At 47.9% G+C, this 25,422-nt stretch overlaps 1 long non-coding RNA gene across 2 annotated transcripts in view; it reads right to left on the bottom strand.

Annotated features, from left to right (window-relative positions):
* LOC140216898 (uncharacterized) overlaps nucleotides 1-25,422 on the bottom strand; it is a 229,481-nt gene that overhangs the window by 122,955 nt on the left and 81,104 nt on the right. For both annotated transcript variants that reach the window (XR_011893577.1, XR_011893578.1), the window contains one exon: nucleotides 18,436-18,533. This is a non-coding gene — a long non-coding RNA (uncharacterized lncRNA). The remainder of the gene's footprint in view (nucleotides 1-18,435; nucleotides 18,534-25,422) is intronic.

The raw sequence follows: 25,422 nt of genomic DNA, 5'->3' as shown, positions 1-25,422 counted from the left end.
CGCTTACGTACGTAGGCATTTCCCAGTACTAAAAGCCATGACGTGACACGCACTCCTACGTTCCGCAAGGCGCTTGCGTGCTGCGTACGTATCGTCATGACGCAGTGCTAAGACTGTCTAATAGTTCGCCAGACACAAAAGCTGAGAAGAGAACCGCTGACTTCCACGCGCAGGAGCCGGTAGTGTGCTGCTCAGCATCGCCGTATGCGAGCTTCTGAAACAGTGTAGCCAATATCAGCCGCCACGAAGTCAAGCCACAAGCTGGAGTCACATATTCGGCCGGAGCAATATAAAAAAATGCGCTCTCGTGGTCACGCAAGAACGTCACACAAAGGCCGCATAGCCCGCAGCGGTCGCTACGCAGTTTTTGAAAACGTGCGGGCGCACGCAAGGGACCGTGGGTGCGCCTGCGTACCGCGCATGCGCACTGTCGCCTGCGCGGTTTCCTGTGTACGCAGAGTTGTTGCGGACGCCCAACTAAAACTGTCTAATATCTAGATAAACAATGCAGTGGTCTACAAATAGTCTAATGGTTCTAGTGATATTTGTTGGTAGGCCACAATTAAAAAATCAGAGCCATTCTACACCGTGAAGGTGGATGACCAGCGGAGCTGTATATAACTATAAAGGAAATAAAATAAAACAACAAAACAATATAACACAAACATGCACGTTGTTATGTTCATTTGTGTTTACGTTTATCTCGTGACCAGAGTGATTATGGCTTTATGGTCGCTATATGATACACGGTCATGGGCTCTACGAGGACACTGGAGACGTTCTTAGCGAACGTTTGGTCTATGCACGACCGATGGCGCGTCGTGGAGACATTGGTCTTGGTGTGACATTGAAGGCCCAACCTTTCCAAGAGAAACACCAAGAATCAATTTCCGTCGAGACGAGACACATCAACGTTAGACACCCACAATGACGATGGGATTGGGATTCACCGGGAGGATCCACCCAAATGTGTCTGTCATAAAGTCTTCGAGGTCTCTCTTTGACGTTCTGGGGTGAACGTATACGGTGGCGACAAAGATTCCGTCCCCAGTCTGTGCGGCGCACACGTCGGCACATTGCACGGCAAGGCTCTCGCCCGTCGTCGTAAAGCATAGGGCGCAACGGCCGCGCTGTCGTTGTTCGCGTAGATCGCAACGCATCATACCATCATCTATCATCAATCACCGGTTTTCACACATATGGCGTCAAACACAGCTGATTCACACACGCCGGTACGATCTTGCCTTATGTTTAAGCTATTTTAGCTCTATAGACGCAGCCATCGTTTTTGCTACACACATCACAAAAAGCTGGAAGCTAGCCTAAGACCACTCCGCTGCAAAATTAGAAATGAAACTGGAGCCAGGACGCTACCATGGGGTAGCAAAGTAATAATTTCATAGCAGTGGTTCACACGCTAATGCAACACCGGGGCTGCACGCTTCAGCTTCGCTGGTTTACCATCTGTGCCGGGTGCATGGGCGGTAACTTTTTACCGAGCTTTCTATGTGGCACCCCATCAAGGGCGTTCCAGAAAGCGAGCAGGATAGGGCCTGTTTGTCCCCATTGATGGATACTGAATGATAAGTGGTGGGTGAGTTCCAGAAACTGAGTCACAAGATAAAACCCTCTGTGAAGAAAGCCATGTTGATGTGCTGGCATGCATGATTTCCTCACTTTCTAGGAAAGCGGTTATATGGTGGTATAGTCGGGTACAATTTTAAAAAAGGGGGAGGCCCCGCCCAGATGACCGAAGGGCGACAGACGATTGCCTCCGCGACTAATATAAACCCGCTCAAAAAAAAATGTGCTCTTAAAATGCGTAATTCTCCGTATAAATAAAGACTTTTGTATTTTGATGAATGCTTTGGTAGAACTCTGGTGATTGGAATGCTACAGCGCATGCCGGATCGCGAGAGATAACTAACCCTGTGTCTTGTACAGTGCTGCGCGTCGTCTGATTTTTTTGCAAGAGACAAAAGTAGAAAGACCAGCTCTGCATGGCTTTTGCGCTGGTTTACATGTACACGGCACATTTACTGCTCGTTTTCCGAGCTTAAAATTAATGAGTTGCCAGTGAACAAGTACTTTAAAAAACAATGCATTTATAGAAACCATTACAAAGCTGGGGCGAGGAGACGATCGAGGAAGGAAAGGTACAAAAATACTTCATTCATCGTTTTAAATAGCACATGATTTATATATTTTGGGGAGTTTTCACAAACCTATTTTCAAAAATGTGATATGTTTCTTTTCTTCTTCGTTCCTTCTCACGTTCTTTTGTTTTCTTTCTTTTTTTTGCAAGCCTGCAGTCTCGCCAGTTCCCGCAGCGCAGCGTCAGCGATGCTCGCTGCAATCTTTCGTCGCCGGATCACGGCTCAGAATAAACGCACGCGGCACAAATGGTGCACCGTAATCTCGCACTAATATTTCCGGCATGGTAGACCACCACAAATAGTTTGGGAATGCACTCTGACGAGGGGCAGGCGCACACGACTGACGTGAATCGGCCTAGTTCGAAGTGTGGGCGGCCATCTTCTCCATCGCGATGGTCACCAGCCATCCGGTTCGGGACGTCAGTCTAGAGTCCTCGCCCATTGGTGGAGGCTCATGTGCATCCGCCTTGGAGGAGTCAACGCTCCGTTTTTCTAAAGTAGTGTCCGACTATAGTATGATGTGGTCAAGAATTTTGCACACAGTGCTGATAAGCGACAGTAGCCGAAAAAGTTGGACGAGTTTTTTTGCCGCCTGCTTCATGTACTGGGATATATATATATGTATATATATATAGTCATATTATGAGAAGCCAACAAACACTGACACCAGGGACAACATAGGGGAAATTACATGAGCTTAATAAAGGAAATAAAGTAACGATAAATTATTGGAAATTGAAGCGGATGGGCAAACGCCGCCGCGGTAGCTCAATTGGTAGAGCATCGCACGCGAAATGCGAAGGTTGTGGGTTCGGTTCCCACCTGCGGCAAGTTGTTTTTCCACCCACTTTTATTTCCAATAATTTATCGTTACTTTATTTCATTCATTAAGAACATGTAATTTCCCCTATGTTGTCCTTGGTGTCAGTGTTTGTTGGCTTCTCATGATATGACTAACAAAAATCGGGCCCCTTGGTTAACCCCCTTTCTCCTCGTTTATATATATATATATATATATATATATATATATATGTGTGTGTGTGTGTGTGTGTGTGTGTGTGTGTTTAACACCAGCCAGGTATTTCTCTTTATGCAGAACACCCTTCACAAAAGTCTGTAATACCTACGCCTCTACCATTTTTGCACATAGGCTACGTGGCTAGACGGATATAAGCAGCAAGAAACGTTTACACGATAATTTTTCTAATTAAGTTTGTATTATCAGCATTATGGCACATGCGTTAATTGTGAAATTGAATCGAAGGAGCTGTGAAGTCGTGTCTGCTTAGAAGAAATCGTAAGAGTAGCGCCACTTTCGAGATATCCGTCCCTAAAATCCGCTGAAAAATCTCCGCGTCTTTCAGGTAAGATCGCTCCGAACCGTTAAAGGTACGCTTTTTGTAAACTGTTAACTGGAACGCCAATTTATTTCGAAGCGCATTTTAAAGTCGCACATTTAGAAAGTGGTGCTTGCCTACGGACTTCTGCTCACTGGGCAGGGCTTCACTGCGTTCCATAAAGTGCTGATAAGTGTAACTGGAACATCAATACATTTCGTCGCAGATTTTTAAGACGTATTCCTCGAAACACCAGCGCTACCTGAGCACAGGATGTCTGGTAAATGTTTCTGTTGTTTTTGTTGTGGTTTTTCTCGTTGTAGGCGGCGTCGTTGTTGTCGTCGTCTTCGTTGTTCTTGTTGTCCTTGTTCTTGTTGTTCTTGTTCTTGTTGTTGTTGTCGTCGTCGTCGTCGTTGTTGTTACAAGATGGCATCTCGGCAAAATAGGCCAACGAAGCGCCGGCTATACCGATCAACAAAAATCAACTCCTCCGACTTAGAGATGTGTAATGAAAAAAGAAAGAAAAAAATAGGAAAGGCTGCAAGGTTGAAAGGCTGAAAGAAGAAGTAGCGGACGAATAGAACACTGAACTCAGGCGTCGCCTGATATATAATATGCTTATAGAGCGCGCTGTATCGATGTCATGCGAACGTCCAGCCCCTGCGTGCGTTACCAAACATTGACTAGCTGTAGAGTCATGATACCTAAAACAAAACGAAAATAACCTTGCACAGGGCGGTGAATAAGGCATGCCAAAAAAAAAATTAATTACACCTCACATAAACGTCCACGAAGTAAGATGAGCATATTCACGATCGGTCGTCGTTCGACTAACCAGCATAATGCCAGTCACTATCTATTGATATTCCGCAATTCCGACATGCGCTCTAAAGTAAATACTTGTAAAGTATTCTAGTTAAATTTTAGTAACAACCTAGCATCATTCTGCAATTTTTCTGGCAAGTAGTGTACGTCTGCCTCGAAATAATCAAGTTGATGTGGCCATAGTCGAGATATTTATCACAGCTTATGTTCATTATGTCTGTTACCGTTAGATTATAATCAATAACGCGATATTTATTTATTTATTTATTTATTTATTTATTTATTTATTTATTTATTTATTATCTGGCGTTGACACACCTCAAAATTGATTAAATACATCGGAAGACATCTAAACTGCGGCACCGTGAGTACTAAAAATCAAGCGCCCTGGTTCCTCAGATTTTTCTCGCTTGATGTCCCTCCTTGAACTGTCTTTCTGTCTCTTGAAGTTCGCTTCAGTAAAGTCGAACTCTAAAACATATTGTAATAGTTCTTAATGGCGCATGTGAATAGGCCCATAGAGATCAAATACTTAGCAGTACAAAAGTTCATCAGTATCACGCGAGAGGTAATTTAGCAGCGCTGCATGCTAATCGCGACAACGAGCGCAGCACTTATGCCATGAGCCACTGCGTGCGTGCTTCATTTCGTAATACGCACCCAAAAGGTTTCACTGCTCAGACAATGCGCGCGCCGTTCGGGATGGCACACGACAGCTGGTGGGAGATTAGCCGAACTTGAGCCCAACTCATCAAGGCCTGTATGGATTCGAGCGAGGTCCCGGTCGGCAAGGGCCGCAGTGCTCCGAGTTCTCGAAAATCGTTCAGTGCACTCGTGGAATGCGACGCGCAAGAAATATGAGGCACGCAAGCTGCGGGCTTGTGATCAGACATCGCAGGCTCTGCCCCGGTGGCGCATGAGCGAGCGGTGAGCGTGACCTAAGAACGTGCTTGCGCCCGGCAAAAATTCAAGAAACGATCAGAACCAAATGGCACCAAGGAAAGGATGATGCTCTCAGCCACCGAACTCCGCTCGAACTACTGAGCAGACGCGATTACTCAAGGGTGCGTGAGCATCTCTCTCGGTCGGCCTGAAACGCGAGCAGCGGCATTTTCCGGGCGCATTAGCTCGCCCTTTCACGGGCCTTACAAAATTTCAAAAGGCGAACGAATCGCGGTTTCTTCGCTTTTTTTTGCCGCTTATGTTCCTCAATGAGTGACTGTTGAAGCGTGGGCTCACCTTCCATGTTATCCCCGCTCATTCAGAAGTGACAATGGGCTCTGTGGCGGTAGAGCGGGAGCATTGTGCCTTGGGCGCCAAGCTTTGAGTGATAGAGTTTTATAATTATCACTGCAGAGCATCGAATAGTCTGTGAGTGGGCACTGCGCATACTGTCGCTCACTGGAGCGAGCGTTCGCCTTCGTGAGCGGCGCAGTCCACTCTCGCCTTCTGTTCCTTCTTTTTCCTCAGCCATGGTACTAAGCGGTATTATCCCTCCGCCACGAGGAACATCGATCGGCTCTGTGATGTGTGGCGAGGAAACAGCGCTTGGACGGGATGAAGTGAGGAAAACAGAAATCAGCGCCTTGTGACATCAGCGCCTTGTGATCTGATTGGGCGTTGTCGCACGGGAAGATTACATCCAGCGTTTTCAGTATGTTGCGGCCATAAATATTGTTCAATGATATGAACAATGCAGCGTGTGGTGAGGGCACGTCTGGTGAGGGCTGGCTCCTGCGTTGCAGTGTTGTAATAAAATGTAATGTAAATAGACAGATTTAGTACAGCGCTCTGAGTGTTTATGGAGACGCATGCAATACGGCTACGGTCACACTGTACGCGTGACTTCCATCAGACATTTAATTTCGACAAGAGGAACGGACAACCAAATCCAATCGCTGGGGCGCTCATCTGTTGTTAAGAAATCTGACTTGAATATGACGACAAAACGTATTCTATGCGCTGTCATAAGACAGCTGAGAAAAAGAGAAAGCTAATTCTACCACTTAAGTTTTGCTGTGGTGACAATTATGGTGACAATTTCATAACGGCTATTACTTTTTTCCAAGAATCGTGGCTTTGCTCATTTGTTCATTCGTTTTATTATACGCGTACTTCCTGTCTCCCTCATGTCTCTGATTTTGAACTTCTACCTTTGTGCATCGCGTCTTGCTATAGCAACTGGTTCAATTCACCATTTATTGCTCTTTAAATGTATTTCCTATCCAATTTTGCGGTAATACAAGCATAATTCAAAATGTCGAGCTTTTAAAAAGACCAAATTTCTTCTCTAAAGGGATAAACGTAGCACGGAAAGAAGCAATGGCACCAGTGTTCCAACTACCATGACCAATGTTGACTAAAATCAGCGTCAACGTCATGTAAGGCTGCCATTTAATCAGAGATGATGAGACCGGGACAAAGCTCCTGAATATGAGCTTAAGGTTCTGATAGATGTAACGGGACCACGTGCACCCTTCTGACGCCTCTGATACCTATTTGCGATAAAGCGCCGTCTTAGCGATTCGCCTAAGGCGATTACTGCATTGTTTACAGGGCGGAACGAGACGTGCGTGATGCTGTTACGTGAGCCTACGGGAGACAAAACGCGAGAAATCCTTCTGAAGAGTTGATGCCTTTTCAGCGATAATAGATCTTTAAGAATAATTCTGTCTCTTCAAAACTCTATGCCTTCAATGTGCCACAGTTTTTCCAAAACGCCAAGCATATATGTCCTTTCTATCTTTCTTTAGGATCTCACACAACTGTCTTACCTTGTTTCGCGAAGACTTGCACCTCATCCTTTATATAATACGTAGTTTGGCCGCTGGTTTATGCAACTAGATTATCTGAGATATATTTCGCGCGGTACAATGTCTGGAAACGGAATATTTTTACATGGACATAAGGCAGCGCCTAACGATGTTAGAAAAGCCTCTGAAGCGGCCCTCGTCCATGAACGCCACCGTGCTCGCGCGGGAACGAGAGTGCCGGTTCGGCTGGCAGCTGACACGTGCACACCAGAGGATGCTCGTGCGAGAAATGCGGGAAACGCGAAATGCCGCGGTAAACACTGTCAAACATGCCCCTCCTGCTTTTCTTTTTTTGCTCCATAACCCGCCTTGTCGTGTATCGTACCTCGCCTTAACAGCTGGAGTCCATCCCACTCAGTGCTTCAGGTCACCGTGGCTTATCGGTGCTTCAGAACAACGCATAAAGCCAGTGTCGCCGGAAAGCGAGAATATTCGGCACAACACAGGCGAGTAATGAGCCAAGCGTTCGGGGCGCACAATTAGTGAAGCAGCGGTTGCGCGTCTCATATTTTCGGTCTTCAAAGCAACCACCCACAAGCTCGGATCTCGCGTCATATGTACAGGCCGCTTCGGCGCTCAAAGGAACTGCTACCGTACGCCCACCAAGGCACCCAAGTCACCTCTTCATGTGCAGTGAAATCCCTGTCCGACACATCAAACTTCTGGTGACTCATGACACGGACTGAAAGCACCGCAGCTGTGGAAAAGTAAAACAGAGAGCTGTACTGTAATAGGGGCTGTGCAGTTTACTCATACGCAAAGCATCAAGATTTCACGAGATTTTGGCGCCTGCGATTGACGTCCATCGCGCGAAAAGTGTAACTAAGGCAGCAAATGGCCCTCATAGTGATTACGTAATCCCGCGGGTTTTTAAGTGTACTTAAATCCAATGCGACGCGGTTCAAATTTAATTACTACATTGTTAAATCTAATGCTACGATATGCCAACAACCGTTAAAGAGTGATCCTCGTACATTGTTAAATCTAACGCTACGATATCCCAGCAACTCTTGAAGAGTGATCCTCGCTATGTCACCATACATTTTTGTTTACTTGCCAGTCTCTGCTCTAAAGTAACTTATGTAACAGCGCAAAACACAAGGAAGGAACGACAATAGAGACCGAGTGAAAAAAACGTTCGCCCTCTATAGTCGTTCCTTCCTTCCTTGTTTGTTTCTTTTGCGCTGTTACATAACTTGCAATGAACGAACTAACCCAGCAAGCAACCATACTGCTCTAAAGTGCCTGTGATATGCTAAACAAGGCTCCATTTCGGGCTGAAAGACGAACGCCGAATTAAAATAAAGCTGTGTTTTTTTTTTTTGCCCGTGAGCTGAAGTTACTGAAATATTGCTCCAATATTGCGCACAGTCCCTCACAATATTTGCAGTAACTCTCCATGCAGATTCTACAATATACAGACTCCCCTACAACCCACAAGAGCATATCACATTCGCGCGAAAGTGCTTTCAGATAGCTTCGCTCACTTACGTTTTATGCGGTGTAGTCACGTAAGGGTAATAATATTACTGAACGGCACAACTTGCATTTCGCTTACATTGATTTCTCTTTTAGTGGCGTGTGCATATCGTCATCATCATCATCAGCCTGGTTACGCCCACTTCAGGGCAAAGGCCTCTCCCGTACTTCTCCAACAACCCCGGTCATGTACTAATTGTGGCCATGTCGTCCCTGCAAACTTCTTAATCTCATCCGCCCACCTAACTTTCTGCCGCCCCCTGCTATGCTTCCCTTCCCTTGGAATCCAGTCCGTAACCCTTAATGACCATCGGTTATCTTCCCTCCTCATTACATGTCCTGCCCATGCCCATTTCTTCTTCTTGATTTCAACTAAGATGTCCTTAACTCGCGTTTGTTCCCTCACCCAATCTGCTCTTTTCTTATCCCTTAACGTTACACCCATCATTATTATTTCCATAGCTCGTTGCGTCGTTCTCAATTTAAGTAGAACACTTTTCGTAAGCCTCCAGGTTTCTGCCCCGTAGGTGAGTACTGGTAAGACACCGCTATTATACACTTTTCTCTTGAGGGATAATGGGAACCTGCTGTTCATGATCTGAGAATGCCTGCCAAACGCACCCCAGCCCATTCTTATTCTTCTCATTATTTCCGTCTCATGATCCGGATCCGCTGTCACTACCTGCCCTAAGTAGATGTATTCCCTTACCACTTCCAGTGCCTCGCTACCTATTGTAAATTGCTGTTCTCTTCCGAGACTGCTAAACATTACTTTAGTTTTCTGCAGATTCATTTTTAGACCCACTCTTGTGCTTTGCCTCTCCAGGTCAGGGAGCATGCATTGCAATTGGTCCCCTGAGTTACTAAGCAAGGCAATATCATCAGCGAATCGCAAGTTACTAAGGTGTGCATATACTTTACCGATAACAAGTGGCCGTCTCTTTTGAGTATTATTCCGAATTCAGTTCACCGTCTGATCCAATGCAATTCAAAGAAGCATGGACAAAATTTCATAGATATAGTGGGCATGTCTGTCTGTCTGTCTGTCTGTCTGTCTGTCTGTCTGTCTGTCTGTCTGTCTGTCTGTCTGTCTGTCTGTCTGTCTGTCTGTCTGTCTGTCTGTCTGTCTGTCTGTCTGTCTGTCTGTCTGTCTGTCTGTCTGTCTGTCTGTCTGTCTGTCTGTCTGTCTGTCTGTCTGTCTGTCTGTCTGTCTGTCTGTCTGTCTGTCTGTCTGTCTGTCTGTCTGTCTGTCTGTCTGTCTGTCTGTCTGTCTGTCTGTCTGTCTGTCTGTCTGTCTGTCTGTCTGTCTGTCTGTCTGTCTGTCTGTCTGTCTGTCTGTCTGTCTGTCTGTCTGTCTGTCTGTCTGTCTGTCTGTCTGTCTGTCTGTCTGTCTGTCTGTCTGTCTGTCTGTCTGTCTGTCTGTCTGTCTGTCTGTCTGTCTGTCTGTCTGTCTGTCTGTCTGTCTGTCTGTCTGTCTGTCTGTCTGTCTGTCTGTCTGTCTGTCTGTCTGTCTGTCTGTCTGTCTGTCTGTCTGTCTGTCTGTCTGTCTGTCTGTCTGTCTGTCTGTCTGTCTGTCTGTCTGTCTGTCTGTCTGTCTGTCTGTCTGTCTGTCTGTCTGTCTGTCTGTCTGTCTGTCTGTCTGTCTGTCTGTCTGTCTGTCTGTCTGTCTGTCTGTCTGTCTGTCTGTCTGTCTGTCTGTCTGTCTGTCTGTCTGTCTGTCTGTCTGTCTGTCTGTCTGTCTGTCTGTCTGTCTGTCTGTCTGTCTGTCTGTCTGTCTGTCTGTCTGTCTGTCTGTCTGTCTGTCTGTCTGTCTGTCTGTCTGTCTGTCTGTCTGTCTGTCTGTCTGTCTGTCTGTCTGTCTGTCTGTCTGTCTGTCTGTCTGTCTGTCTGTCTGTCTGTCTGTCTGTCTGTCTGTCTGTCTGTGTCTCTCTCTCTCTCTCTCTCTCTCTCTCTCTCTCTCTCTCTCTGTGTGTTATTGTAATTCGCAGAATTCTTGTGTTTGTACTTAGATTTAGGTGCACATCAAAGAAATCCAGGTGGTCCAAAGTATTCCGGAGTCCTTCACTACGGTGTGCCTCATAAGCATATCGTGGTTTTGGCACGTAAAACCCCATAATTTTATTTCTTGTGTTCTATTAAATCTCCTAGCACGAAGCAGAATACACAACCGAACAACAATGTGAATAAACTTTGCTTGTGCGCAAGATCTGTTGTCAAAAATTTACAGAGGACGACCTTTAGGAACAGCTACGAGGAATATTCTATGAAATGTAAAACGTCGAGCTCTCCCCGAACAGGCTCCGACAGCATGTTCACCGTTTTGACGCTTCCCTGACATTCGAGATCACTGGACGCAGCATTAATTCGGAGGCTCTCACGAACTCGAAAAGCAGCACTCACATTGAAAAAAAAAAGATACCACTGAGACTTTTCCCTGCCAATAGTATCATTGCGCCTTCTACAAAATGCCATAAACTATCAAACTATCAAATTTATAATACTAATGAATGAAATGGACGGACGTTTGTGCCAGTCATGGTGGCATGAGAAAACTGAAACATTATTATTATTATTTTACAAGTACTGCCTGGAAGAATCCGAGTAGTACGGTCGTGCTCAGATCGGCTCCCGCTTTCTTCGATATTTTCGGTGAGCAATTCATCTCAATCTCGATGATTTCTGCACCAGTGGATGCATAAGGAAAAGAGGAACCCACGAATACCGACTTTTCCACGGTGGGTGGCCTTTTCGTCGGTTTTTCGAGCTGCTTCTCTTCCGTGACGCCGAGGTCCCCTCAGTCTGACGGCAAGGCCTAACCAGCGTTCGCCGGGCAGGGTTAATCCCGCCTCGTCATGACAGAAGGAAGGGTTGTTGTAATGGAAGGTGACGATCTTCCTCCGGAAGAATTTGGTGCGGAGCATGGCTGGCGCTCCGTCGCTGTCCAGAAAAACGCCCTGGGTGTCTCTCGTCGCGACAGCACCCGTGAAGCGGCAAGCAGCGAGGGCCACCGCGAGCGTCTCAATGGCAGCAGGAAGCCCATTAGCCTAAAGCACAAGGTCATCAAGTCGTCGCGAATGCCTCAGCTCCCGAAGGAACAGTGGAATATTATCGCCCGCCCCAGGAGTGGTCTGGATGTTCAGAAAACGGGCTCCGCAAGGCTTGGTCGGGCTGTCGCCGCCGCGGCAGGACTCACGTCCGAGCAAGCTAGCCACGACATCGTCTGCCCCAACGCAACACAAAATATTATCGTCCTCAGCACCGCGCCTCGCGATAACGCAGATGCTTACCTAAAAATGAATTGCATCACCCTGGGAATCAAACAATACGAACTCAGCACTTACGAAGCCGCACCGCACGCCACGTGCAAGGGTGTCATACGTCGAATTGATCTGTCGGAGAGCCAGGCAGACCTGTACAGAAGCATCCTCAACGAGAGAAATCCCTTAGCCCTGGGAGCCAAGCGAATCAAGAATAGCGAAACGGTAGTCATCGTTTTCGACGGCTACAAGGTCCCCAACTTCGGTTTCTACGGCTCGGCGCTAGTCAAGTGCTCCTTGTACCTCAGGCAGCACGACTGCTGCTATGCCTGCGGTAGACTAGGCAACAGAGCCGACGTCTGCCCAACGCCGGAGGACAAACTATGCAGGAAATGTGGGGCCAACAACCCCGACGACAACCACACCTGCTCGCCTACTTGCGGCCTCTGCGGGGGCCCGCACGCCACAGCGGACAAGATTTGTAAGCAAAGATTCCAACTCCCGTACATCGTTCGACGGAGGAGAAGGGAAAGAAATGCGGAATCCAGGAATCGAGACCCGTCACCAGCACAGACATGCGCCGGAAGCGAACCGGCTAGATCTTCGAGCCGGCGCTCCCGCTCCAGAAGCGGCTCGAGGTCCTGGAGCCGTTCCCGGTCCAGGTCCAGGAGCCGTTCTAGGTCTAGGTCCCGGGGCCCACAGAACAGGGTCCGGTTCGAGGAGCCAGCCTGTCCTGGCAAACAAGACGCCACCTGGGCAGACAGGGTGCGGAATGGAGCGAGAACTGCCGAAAAGGTAACGGGGGTGCGGCGCCAGAGCATGGTTCCTCTGAAATAGCTCAGCTTAGGAAAGAAAATGCCGAGATGCGCAGCATAATCGAGTTATTGCGAGCCGAAATAGCAGAGCTCAGAAAGGCTAATCAACCTCCCCACTTTCCAGTCCCTAGCTCATCCCCCTCGGGGACCCCCTCTCCCCAAACAGCAGACGTTCCCATGGTCGTGGATGCAAGCCACTCGGGCAACCCAGCGAAACAAAAGGCCGTTCCCAGCATGCCTGATAATGTACAGGTTAAATCCAAGTCCGAAGTCAGAGAAATGTAGAATTCCATCTGCTTCGAGATCAAGAAGATTAACGAACGACTATCTGCAGTGGATCAGCGACTCTTCGTCGTGGATCAGAAATTAGACGCGCAAAACGTTAAAATTCAATCCTTAGAAAACAGAATGTCAGAGATAGAGTCCAAGGTGCAGGAAATGGACATCAGGACGTCGACCCACGTACGTCCCGTTTACTTCCCGGATGGCGCGTCGGTATCTACGCCTCCACCACTGCACATCCGCAGACCGATTAATAGAACCATCTCCGTCGAGACCCTAGTAGCAACGCCGGAAGGTGCTCTATACAGCAATGATGGGGCCACACACCCAATTTAGGATTTGGCAGTGGACCTGCAGGGGACTCCACCATAAAAGATGCACCCTGCAGCAGTTTGTTCACACTCACAAGGAAAAGCCACATGTTATATTATTGCAAGAAACGATGCCTGATCAGGTTTCACTCAAGGAGGTTATATAAAAGCTTTCTTTAACCTTCTTTAAACTTTAAACTTTCTTTAACCTTCTTTAAAACTTCTTTAAAATTTTCTTTAACCTCCTTGGTTTCACTCCAGGGATACAAAGCTCTTGCTCTCCGTGAGGACGGCAGAGGAATCTGCATATTAGTCTGCAGCAAGTTCACTTTCGTCGCACACGATCTAGGGGTCCGGCCTAGCAAGACGGAGACCTCCCTAGTAGAAGTCATCCCAAGTCAATCCAACATCTCCAGCATTTTTATACTTAACGTATATAGCAGCCCGAGCGATCACAGACGTTTCAAAACCATCCTCACTAGGACAACGAAACTCGCCGGAAACTGCACTGGTTGTGGCCGACGATTTCAACGGCCCCTTTCACGCGTGGAACTACACGCACGACACGGTCAGGGGCAGAAGCCTGTGGCAGGAGGCGGGAGATGCGGGACTCTCTCTATTGACGGACCCAGCCTTTCCCACCAGACGTGGCACCTCCTCGACCAGGGACTCTGTCCCAGATCTCGCCTTTGTTAAAAACGCTGGCTCAGCCGTGTGGTCGAATCTGCTCATAGACCTCGGTAGCGATCACTACATCACGGTCACCAGATTACAAGTGGAGCAGAAAAGAACGAAGGCCTTCTCGGTCCCTGACTGGGACAAATTCCGTGAGGTTCGCAAGGCCCGCGCTGCCCGTGGAGAAAAGCCGGAGAGTCTCGTCCAGTGGTGCGCATTAATTCTGCAAGATGTCTGCTCCACCACCAAAACCATAGAGACGGATCTACAGACAGACAAAATGGATAGCAGGCTAGCACATCTTCTCGAGGCAAAGCAATCACTTCTCGAGAGGTGGAAAAGCCAACGCTTAAATCACAAGCTCAGAAAAAAGATAGCCGAGATCAACAAGCAGATCGACGAGCACTGCCAAGCCCTGTCTAGGCAGCAATGGGACGAAATTTGCAATTCAATCGACGGGCAGATGCGCACGGGAGGCAAGTGGAATCTTCTCAAACACTTGCTCGACGACTCCGGCACCAAGTCAAACCAGAGAAGTGTCCTCGCTAAAACGCTCCACGAAGCCAAGAAGTCGTCTTCGGAAAAGGACGTGCTGGAGATGCTAGCTAAGAAGTACCTGCCGCTCAAAAATGGGGCCGATGATGCGTCATACCCAGTATACAAAGGGAAGCCGAACTCCGCGCTGGAGGGGCATTTCAACGTCAGTGAAATCCGTCGCGCCCTACACGACCTCAATGGTAGGTCAGCGCCCGGCCCGGATCACATTAACAACAAGGCTCTCAGAAACCTAGAGGACGCATCGATCGAGTTTCTCACAGATGAGATAAATCGGATTTGGGAGGAGGGAATTGTACCGGAAGAATGGAAGTTGGCGAAGGTCATACTAATCCCAAAGCCCGGTAAACCGCCGAGCTTGGACAACCTCCGCCCCATCTCACTGACGTCATGTGTAGGAAAGGTGGCCGAGCACGCCATCCATAACAGAATTGCCGAGTATATCGAGACCAACGACCTTCTTCCTCACAACATGATAGACTTCAGGCCAGGCCTCTCCACCCAGGGCGCCATGATGCTTATCAAGATACAAATCCTGGAACGCTGCACTCGGGACACAAGAGCCATCCTTGGTTTGGACCTGGAGAAGGCCTTTGAAAACATCCGTCACGAGTTCGTTCTCGACGGCATCTCCAAACTCGACCTAGGCTCGTCCTTCCATGCCTTCGTCAGATCTTTCTTGAGCAAACGATGCGCCATCCTCAAGGCTGGAGATTTCGAATCGGAGAAAATGGAACTGAGCAGAAGAGGCACCCCCCAGGGGTCAGTCATCTCACCGCTCCTCTTTAACATCGCAATGTTCGACCTCTCAAGATACCTAGGCAAGGTCCAGGGCATCGGTCACACGATCTACACAGACGACATCACTGTCTGGTGCGCGGGTGGCAGTGACGGACAAGTCGAAGCCGCTTCCAGGAAGCTGTCGACACTACAGAGCGCTTTCTAACCGACACGGGACTCCGGTGCTCCCCAAAGAAATCGGTGCTCCTTCTCTACAGCCCAACTAGAAAGGGCCGCAAGCCACAGAACTGGAAACCCCTCACTGAAATTGACATTAATCTCTACACCAAGTGCGGAGATACCATTCCGAAAGTCGCGTCCATTCGAATCTTGGGAATGACACTCGAAGGAGCGGGCACGAATAGCGTCACCATTCACAAACTAGCAAAGAGGACGGATAGCGTCATCGGTCTAATCAGGCGGGTAGCTAACAGAAGGAGAGGCCTGAGCGAAGAGAATGTGATAAGGCTAGTCCACGCTTTCTTGTTTCTTTCTTGTTTCTTGAAGATATTTCACGTACGTAGCGGCCATGCACGTCTGGAAGAGGGCCGAGCGAGACAAGCTAAATGACATGATAAGGAGGGGGATCAAGAGCGCGTTCGGACTACCGAACTAAATACGCACCGACCGACTCCTGCAGTTGGGTATTAATAATACCCTGGAAGAAATTGCAGAAGCACAAGAAAGACACAGATTCTCAAGCTCTCCGGCACCAGGGCAGGCAGACGACTCCTAACAGAGATGGGCGTCCCACCGGCCACTGTCGAAGACGCCTACCAGGGCCTTCCGAAAGCGCAGAAAGATAGTATCATCATATCGCCCGCCCCGCGCAATATTCATCCCCAGCGTAACGTAGAAAGAAGGAAGGCCAGGGCGGTGGCGCTCCTACGCCGCGCGACAGAACTCCCTGGCGGCAGCTGCTTCGTTGACGCGGCCCTGTATGGCAACAGCAACAATTTCACGGTAGTGTCGATCAACCATAGGGGTTCGACCGTTAACGCCGCTTCGGTACGAAGCACGTCGTCGCCTGCGGCTGAGCAAGTGGCCATTGCCTTGGCCCTCCTGGACGACAAACTTGCCAATATCTTCAGCGACTCCATGGCAGCCATCCGCGCCTTCAGCGTTGGCGCTGTGTGTAAGGAAGCCTGTCGCATCCTCGACGGCAAAAGCATCGCCACCCACACTCTCACGTGGTTCCCCGCTCACATGGGATCTATCATGGGAGGCCCCACAAACCTCAACGAGCTGGCCCGCTCCAAGGCGCGAGGTCTCGCTTTGCGCGACCATGGAGAACTCCTATGCCGGCCCGCAGTGGAGGAGAACAGAGATCAACCAACCACATACAATAAGATTGCGCAGCACATTTATTTCGGCAGGAGAGACTTTCCCCTTCCAAGTTAAGAAGTTCCAAGAAGTTAAGTAGAGCGCAGGCATTGACCCTCAGATTATTGCAAACAGGCTCGTATCCGAGCCCGGCTTTATTCCACAAGCTTTATCCCGACACCTATGCCACTAGTTCTTCCAGGCACTGCAATGACATCGCTAGCCTCGACCATATGCTCTGGCGTTGCCCCTCGTTACGAGGCACAGAACAAATCAATGAGGACAAGTGGCTCTCCGCTATCAAGAGCCCCGATGCCGGGGCGCAACTATGGGCTGTCCAGAGGGCCCACGATGCGGCGGTCGGGCATGGCATGACTGTCCCAACGTGGGAGCGGCCCGCAGCGCGCTGAGTCGCTTACCTCAGGACCTTGGTTAAAGTTTTGCATCCATCCATCCAAGTACTGCCAGCTTTGTTACCAGGTCTTAGGCAAGAGTGGGCTTTTGGAACAAAACACAAGTATGCAATAAGATCCAACAAGATAGCAGACATTGAACAAGAATCTGCATAACAAACAGCATAAGAGAAACCTTTCCCCAATCATGATATAACGGGTAGAGACGAGGGATGAACGCTATGGTTTATTCACAAAGTGCAGAAAGAAAGGATGAAACCGTTAGACAGTCAACAGTTGTGGCAGCCAATGCGTTCCATTCGGAAATCGTGGGCAAGAAAAAGGAATTTTTAAATGCGTTGGTCCTGCAGGAAAAATCTCTAACCTTTTTGTTGTGATAAGAGCGCTTGCAGCGGTGGCTAGCTGGTAGAATATATAATGTTTTATCTAGTCCTAATTGACTGTTATAGGGTAAGAAGAAAAATTTCATTCTATCCGGGTAACGCCTTATTGCAAGGTTTTCCAGTTCTGCAGATTCTAGAAGAGATGATGGGCATGTGCGCCAAGACTGGTTGTTAATGCTATAAGTGGGGGTTGGGTGATTCTTTTTGCGAGTAATCGTCATTGCAACAGTCTTTTTGATGTTAATAGTCATCTGCCATTTCGAGCACCATGTTTGCATTGTAGACAGCGAGGTGTTTAAAGCTTCCTGATCATTTGAATTGCTTATTTCGTTGGACAAAATGCAGTCATCTGCAAAACGCTTTATTTTGACGCGTATGTCACTGATGGCGTCGTTGATAAAGACAAGAAAGAAGAGCGGCCGTAATCCTGATTCCTGTGGAATGCCTGAGTCTACAGTTGCGGCTATCGAAGCTGCATCGTTGATCTGAACACTTTGTTTCCGTAATGAAAGATATGCTTTAATCCATTTAACTAAGGGGTGGTTCTTTAATATAGGTTTTAGCTTAAGCAGTAGCTTGGAGTGAGAGACGCGATCAAATGCTTTTTCAAAATCGAGAAATAGTAAGCCAATTTCGTCTTGCCTATCTAAAGCTGTCGCTAAGTCGTGAACTGTTTCTACGAGCTGAGTAGAAAAACCTCGCCGGAAACCATGTTGTCTTGCGTCAGTTATTGGGTTGTCGTTAAGGCGGAAATGGGCTTGAAAATTATGTGTTCGAGGGCTTTTGCGCATGTGCAAAGTAAGATATTGGCCTGTGTGATGTGAGGAGAGAGGGATTTGCTGTTTTTGGTATGGGGATGACTTTCCCGTACTTCCAGTCGGTTGGGATTTTCGTGCATGACAGTGATTTCTCGAATATTAAGGTTAAATACTTTGAACCCCATTCGGCGTACCGGGAAAGAAACGCATTCGGGATTCCATCAGCTCCGGGCGATTTTTTAGCGTCGAGGTTAAGCATAAGTGCGAACGCACCTTCCTCAGCAATCCTGGCATCACCAATCGGGATGGTATGGTGCACTAGCAGTATGATGCTTCAATGGCCTGCATTGATCATGTACAGCCGGCAGCCCCTGTAAGTTGAGACAAGCGGGGGAGGCATGCTGCAATTAGGAATATGCTAATAATTTCTCATTCTAGCAATGGTTCAAAAATTATGGGTTATTCTATGTCGTGTTAAAGAGAGGAGGAGGAGTAATTTGTTTTTTAGAACAAGATAAAATTCAGGTAGGAAATATAAATGCTACGGACATCGTAATTGTCTCACTATGGACACCTAAACATTAGCGCGGCTGAAACAAGAACGAAGCAAGGGAAAAAAGGTGATAAGTAGTAAAGTACAACATCAAACTGCATTTTTCACGTGCTGCGACATGGGTTCGTATCCTTTTCTTTTTATGCATTGGGCACTGACTGCCGTTTGGATACTGCTTATAGGTATTAAGGCGAAAGCCTTATATGCCCGATGAAGCGAAAAATCCGGCGTCCGTCTGGCGTTAACGTCCGATAGTACCAAAACCCACGTGACCAAGTGATGATGTCACGTTCCCGGCGCTGGATCTGCTGCGGCTCGCAATGCGAAATCCCACGGTGAAGAGCCACGGCGTCGGTCCGCCGCTGTGGCCCGCACCCAAAAAAACCGACGTCGGTGAACGAATCGCCCACGTCATATCTTCGGGGAGCTGTTCTGTTCCCCACCTCTTCGGCAACGCTGACGGCGAACATTGCCCTAAAGATGGTTTCAGGTTAGCGTGACCCACCCGGACGTGAAACCACACGTGAGGGAGAAATTCGCCCTGCCGTGAAGCCACACGTGAAGTCAGAATTTGCATATAAACCGCACCCCGATGTTGCTGTGAAATTTTAAAAAATTCATTCTCTTGGAAAGCATATTAAGCGCCAGAAAACAAGGACAGAAGGGAGACGACACCACAATGCGCCTCATTCGCTTGTGCGCTTGTAGAGGATAACGGATTAATCTCGTGTGTCTATGAAAAGCGTCAAGCTGAATTTGCACAACACATCATAAATTGCCGCCGTCGTACAGTGAAGGAGGCATTTCACGCAAGACGGGCGATAGCATAACGCTCCCGCAACTTCAACCACCCCGCAATTTTAATTGCACTGAAGCACAATGGTGAGCAAGACCCTGTAAACAAATTTTCTGCGCAGGGCTAGTTGTAATAAATGTTGAACTTACATATTTGCATTAAAATATCTTATGTTGAATTCTAATGGTAGATCCTAGTCAAGTTCTTCTACTCTGTATGGAGCAATCCTATTCCAATGGCAGATTGGGACCAGTCGCCGATTCCGGATCGCTCTGTGGAGCCATAATATTTGCTCCGTCGAAATCGGCAGATTTGACTGGAAGTCCGGGTGACGTATTTCTTTCACCCGCCTCTGCTTCCTGTCCCGGTCGCGTGTTTCCGATCGCGGGCTGCTGTGGACGACAGGGAGGACGTGGACGCTGCGTCGCGCCTTGCGTTTTGTTCCTGCTCCTAGATAGTGACATCTGAAATTTGTTCTTGCTCTATAGTGACGTTTGGAACGGTGGGATGATCCGGATGATGGATGAATGCTATAAGCGCCTGGTTTCAAACTGGGTAGTGGGTTTCGCCACCAAGCTCTTGTATTCCTCTCTATTCCACCTGTAGCCTAGCGCCCTGTCACCTGATTTCCATGTACTAAGTGCGCCCGTGTGAGCGCACGCATTCCATTCGCAGATTTGGTGAGTACGATCACGTATGCAACTTTTCTGGACACGAGGGTTTAGTTCGCGTCAGTGCCACCACGTGGTGTACTGACCTTAAACTTTTCATATTTCCCACGGTGATGCGTGATGACGTCAACAAAAGAAAAAGAAAATAATTAAAAGCGATCCCTGCGCATTGAACTTCGCCACAATGCCTGTCCCGCCGGTGATATCAGTGTTCTTGATAACGCGTAGCCGCTCGTCGCCCCGAAATCACTTATCGTACTAAGAGCGTTTAGTCGCGACGAGCGATGATTGATTCTGGGCTTTTGATACGGTACTTCGTTTTTTTTTCTTTTTTTCTTTTTGATGCTACGGAGTAAACAAGCTAGGCTAACCGTCAGAAGCACTCAGCGGCAGCCTTTCTTCAGTCGGCAAACATTGTTAACGTCCGAACATCGCAGAGCGTCTACGAGAGACGCCGTCGTGGACGGCTTTTGATTTTTACCTATCGATTTCGTTAAGGTGCCCCCAATTATTTCGCTAGTGATTTTGCTATCCGCACTCACGGGCTACGTACCGCCGCAGCTGCAAATTGAGATGTGATTAAGTATTAAGGCATATACATGGATATGTTGGTTTTGCACCTTGACTCAAAAGTCATGACACAAGAATTGAGCACACTGTCTCTGTGTTGTCGTCCGTTAGCATGCTATGGCCGAAGGAAGGAAGGAAATCAACTTTATTCAGGTCCTGCAGGCCACGAGAGCTTTGGGCTCTCATGGAGTGGGCGTCTCCCACGACGGAACCGGGAGGTTGAGTTTCCTGGCGGCGTCGTGGACCTGCTGGATGGCCCAGAGTTGGGGAGCAAGTTCTTCGCTCCGGATTGCTTCTTCAAACTTGCGCTTGTCCTGTTCGTAGTTTACGTGAGCTTGCGAGCACGGCCAGAGTAAATGATAAACGTTAAGGGATGTATTGCAATTGGTGCAATAAGACTTGTCGTAGAGCTCAGGCATGTAATGGTGTAATCTGTTTTGAGTGGGGTATGTGTCTGTCTGTAGCATTCTGAGCGTAACCGCTTGAGCTCGAGTGAGCGTGCGGTGTGGCGTGCTATATTGTCTGCGTTGTAGGTAGTAGTGTTTAGTGATTTCATTGTATGTAGTGGGCGCGTCCTTATTCTCCGAGTGGTCGGGTGAAGCCGCGCGGTCTGTAAGCGCGCGCGCAGCCTCGTGTGCCGCCTCGTTAAGGTTGGGGACGTCGCCGAGCTTGCAATATTACGTCACTTTTACTGGCCACAAGGCCAGGTACACCCTTGGGTATGACATATACAGTACTTGCAGTTAGTTTCCAAAGTAGTCTCCTGTGACGGTTAGCCACGTGCGTGAAGGAAGACCGCTATTTAGAATTATTGTGCAGTAGTATATGCGGGATTTGTATGTTCTCGACAATGTCTACCGTGTTGCCGTTCCGCCTTTATAATCTAGCCGCAATGTAGACTAACAGGAGGCTCAGTCGGAGCGACGCGCTCCGTTCGTGATCCGACCGAGCGCTCACGATCTGCCATTGGAATTCAACATTAATAACGGTACTTTTGAAGTACACTAACTCCACAGATGAACTTGTCGCTGTTTTAACAAGAGCCAACGTTCTTAGGTTTCTCAGCATCTGGGCTCTTATGTAAGGGTTTTATACAAATCCGACAACTATTAGAACTATTCACTTCGAAATTATTCGACATTAATTAGTGTTCGCTTCGACTTCACTTCGAATTGAAAAATTTTATTCGCACAAGCCTAATTCTTAAGCTAGAACTATCTGCAAGAGAAAATGCCAGCCAGTCCTGATGTCGAATGTATATATGATTAGCCAAGCCGGCCGGGCAGTGGCAAACAATACTTATTGATGAAAAGCTTTGTGAATTCGACCACAGTTACCTATTATGGTCATATGTAGAACTCAATTTTTAGCTCCCATCAGACTGTCTGCTTTTACTTTATTTACTCATTTTATTTGAACATACTATCAGCCCTTTACAGGGCCAAGATAGGAGTGAGTACAATAATGTATTACACGCTATCCAACACTAAACACACAGCACTGCATAGGATCAGGTATACACAAACAATATTAAGAACAACAATTCACAGCACTTCGTGCATCAGCTTGTGGCACTCAGTAGATTACTATAAGGCAACAGAAACACTAAAATCACGTACCACTAAGAAGAGGATTGTTGAAGGTGGGACCGAAACTGCTTGCAATCAGTTGCGCTTACCGCGCCCTCTTGCAGTTTATTTCGTCCCATGCATGAAGTTTACAACTTTGCAGGTAAGATTCATAAATATGATATCGCAATTCTGTAATCTGCACCTACTATAAAGCGGACAACATAAATGCATTATGCACCGATCTGAAATGCACCTCTAATTTGTGAGTAGGACTTGTGAGTAAACGTAACAATTTCCCGTAAGGTGCAAATTCATAGATTACCGGGTTGAATAACGCAGAGGAAACGACCACAAAAAGAAAGACAAGATGATACACAGATAAACCGCGTATAGATCAGGCTAGTACGCATTAATTATGTAACATATACGACTGGCATAAGGGCGACATCTGTTTTTGGTGCCAAGTTACGGATTTGTACACTTTCTGCTCCCTTTCTTTTTTCGCTTCTTAGAAAATTTTACACTTTCGGCAATTTATATAAAGACTTTGAGGTCCTAAATAAAAATTCATCTCCCTACAGTTGCTGGAACATGAGGTTCTCTATCAAATGCAACAAATTTCATTTGAATCGGGCAAGCGGCTGGCTAATGAGATGATTTCTTCGTTTGACATGTATTTGGAATAGGGAAAGCTGAGATGATCCCGAGTTAAAGCTTCGTCTTAAGCGAAGTAGTATGCGATGTTCGGCAGCAGGTCATCGAACGTGAGAGAAACTAGCTTGATTACCCCTCTCGACGTCGTGATGCCAGAGAGAGAGAGAGACAAAGGCTAAGGAAAGTCAGGGAGTTTAACCAGAGGATATCTGCGGCTGGCTACCCTGTACCGGGGAAGGGGGAAAATGGTGCGAAAGATTAAAGAAAAAGAAGAAAAGAAAAGCTAATACAGAACTGTCTTTGTGGGCGCTTTCACACCGTCTGTGAAGGTGCCACATAGCTGCATACACAATGTCAACGTACCAGTAATACATTAAACATCACGCAGTGCACATTCAAAACTTGTCACATAGTCTGGTATCTCTGAAATAACGGAGCAGCGCCTTTATAACGGCTCACGCTGATGTTCATGTAGGCCAGTGTACAAGAACTTTAGAGTACGTGCTTGTCCAGTTCGTCTAGCGGGGCTCAGAGCAAGCTGCTCTTCGCCGGTTGAAACGAGGGATGGATTGATGGATAAACCCTTATTTGAAACAATGACTTGTCACTCGAGTTGGGAGGGTCCCTTATTCCAGGAACCCTCTGTCCTGGACCGCCTGCCGGGCCCGGAAACTCGCAAAGAAGGTGCGCGATCCTTTCGCTACAACCGCAGAAATCACAAACTTGGCTATTGGCCATTTTGGTCATGAAAGAGTACACATTTCAATATTCTACTCCAAGCCATAGGCAGGCTAGAAGGGTGCAGCCACGTCCTTGAAAATAGATTCCATCATAGTTTCCTTATTGTGTCTTAGATGTAAACGCAACAGGAGCATGTGCAAAACGCCAGGTGCACGATTGAGCCAATAAGAAATAAGAGCGAAATGACGTGACTTGGCAAAAAAGAAAGGATCTTCTACGTTGTTGACCACGCGGAAAATGTAGAAACGCGAACGCTAGATAAAGTATATCACATTTGAAATGCTATTCCAAGCCGTAGACGGGCTAGAAGAGTGCACGCACGTCTTGGTAGGCCAGACAGACTACGGAGGTGTAAATTAGGGTCTAGGGCATGAAAGCGTGCGCTTGTAGAGTCGGATGGATTCCATCCAATTTTTTTAATATGTCTTACATGCAAACGCAACACGAGAAGTCAAAGCCTCAGACATTAGACATCTTGAACACAATGAAATTGCCTGCCAATATACTCCGTCCGTCCGTCCGTCCGTCCGTCCGTCCGTCCGTCCGTCCGTCCGTCCGTCCGTCCGTCCGTCGGTCGGTCGGTCGGTCGGTCGGTCGGTCGGTCGGTCGGTCGGTCGGTCGGTCGGTCGGTCGGTCGGTCGGTCGGTCGGTCGGTCCGTCCGTCCGTCCGTCTGCTTGTTTGGTTGCTTGCTTGCTTGCTTGCTTGCTTCTTTGCAGTTGAGACTGATGGTGTCCTGCATCTTTTTTTCCTTCCTTTATTTAAACATGTGGGTCCCACGCATTGTAGGAATAATATCACAGATGTTTGCGAAAAAAATTCACCAACAATTACGATACTGCATAATGCGATATCTGAGCTCAGTTGTATGCGTGTTTTCATTTCGCAATGTATTGGATGGTGCGGACAATATGTCTCCGTGCGGCACGTTGGAAACGGAGCGATGTGGGGCGCGACTGCCTCGCTAATCGGGAGATCGCGAGAGGCGAGGCGTGGGTGACGCGTAGGCGCGATTCACAGTAGCCGCCGGAAAGAGACCTTCGCCTGCAGCGCGTTGGTTTGATACAGACGACGCACGCTACTCTGGCGCCGTCTCATAGCCATCGTCGCCGCAAAGCGTGCCTTGCGCGACACAACGCTTTTCTTACACTTTTGCCATACCTGCCTCCGTTTTCCGCCTCATGGTTCCGCTGCACCCTCCTCTTCCGCTTTCCTCCACGTGCTCTCTTCGCTATCGCAGTCTTTCCTCTCCCGCTGTGTTTCGCGTTCGCTTTCATCCTTCGCTGTGTTCGTTCGCTCGCTTACGAGGGACAACGCTGACGCTCGCCACAGGAACGGGTGCGTAAGAGCTGCGCTCTAAAACGCTGTTCTTGTTGAACGACCATTTAAATATAGCGAAACACATGGCCAAGTTGGACACATTCTCGAGTTTTGGCACTCCACCATGCGGATCTCACGCACGCCGACAAAGAAATGAAGACAATGGTATTACAACAATGGCATAACGAAACTGGAATGACGACGACTGTATGACGATGACGCAGGGACGACGACGGCGTGACAACGACGGTATGGTGACAATGAGATGACGACACTAAAATCACTACGATGAATGATGATGATGGAATGAACACGCCGGCAAGACCATGATTACGCAATGATGACGACGGTAGGACGACGATGTCATCACTACAACGGAATGACGA

Source organism: Dermacentor andersoni, chromosome 1, assembly GCF_023375885.2.
Source record: "Dermacentor andersoni chromosome 1, qqDerAnde1_hic_scaffold, whole genome shotgun sequence".
Taxonomy (NCBI): domain Eukaryota; kingdom Metazoa; phylum Arthropoda; class Arachnida; order Ixodida; family Ixodidae; genus Dermacentor; species Dermacentor andersoni.
Note: the sequence above shows the minus strand (reverse complement) of the source record. Positions and strands in the feature narration are given on the sequence as shown.